Below are 1,221 nucleotides of genomic sequence, written 5' to 3' on the forward strand. Positions count from 1 at the left end.
TCCTTTGTAGGGACGTGGATGCAGCTGGAAACCACCATTCTCAGCAAACTATCACAAGAACAGAAAACCAAACACTGTATGTTCTCACTCATAGGTGGGAATTGAACAATGAGATCACTTGGACACAGGAAGTGGAACATCACACACCAGGGCCTATTGTGGGGAGGCAGGAGAGGGGAAGGATAGCATTAGGAGATATATCTAATGTAAATGACGAGTTAATGGGTGCAGCACACCAACATGGCACATGTATACGTATGTAACAAATCTGCATGTTGTGCACAGGTACCCTAGAACTTAAAGTATAATAATAATTTTAAAAAATGAATTAGTAAGTATTTTAAAAACTAAAAAAATTGTTTAAAGCAAAACAATAACAATGTATCGAGAGGTTTATAACACATGCAAAAGTAAAATGTATGACTACAATACCACAAAGAAAGAGAAAGGAAAAAAATGGAAGAACGCTGCTGTAAAGGTACTATATTATATATGAAGTAATGTAATACTATTTAAAAGTTGACCCTGATAAGTTAAAAACGCATACTGTAGGCCGGGCATGGTGTCTCACACCTGTAATCCCAGCACTTTGGGAAGCCAAGGCAGGTGAATCACTTGAGGTCAGGAGTTCAAGACCAGCCTGGCCAACATGGTGAAACCTCATCTCTACTAAAAATACAAAAATCAGCCGGGTGTGGTGGTATGCACCTGTAGTCTTGGCTACTAGGGAGGCCGAGGCAGGCAAATTGCTTGAACCCAAGAGGCAGAGGTTGCAGTGAGCCGAGATTGTTCCACTGCACTCCAGCCTGGGTGACACAGCAAGACTCTAACAAAAAACAAAAACCAAAAACAAACAAACAAAAAAACCAAACACATACCCAGAGGTAAACCCCAGAGAAACCACAAAGATCAGCATTGCCCTGATATCAAAACCAGACAAAGACATTACAAGAAAAGAAAAAACAGGCCAACTTCCCTTATCAACATAGACACGGCCGGGCGCGGTGGCTCAAGCCTGTAATCTCAGCACTTTGGGAGGCCAAGACGAGCAGATCACGAGGTCAGGAGATCGAGACCATCCTGGCTAACACGGTGAAACCCCGTCTCTACTAAAAAATACAAAAAACTAGCCAGGCGAGGTGGCAGGTGCCTGTAGTCCCAGCTACTCGGGAGGCTGAGGCAGGAGAATGGCATAAACCCGGGAGGCGGAGCTTGCAGTGA

This window comes from Mandrillus leucophaeus, unplaced genomic scaffold, assembly GCF_000951045.1.
Source record: "Mandrillus leucophaeus isolate KB7577 unplaced genomic scaffold, Mleu.le_1.0 Scaffold561, whole genome shotgun sequence".
In the NCBI taxonomy this organism is placed as follows: Eukaryota; Metazoa; Chordata; class Mammalia; order Primates; family Cercopithecidae; genus Mandrillus; species Mandrillus leucophaeus.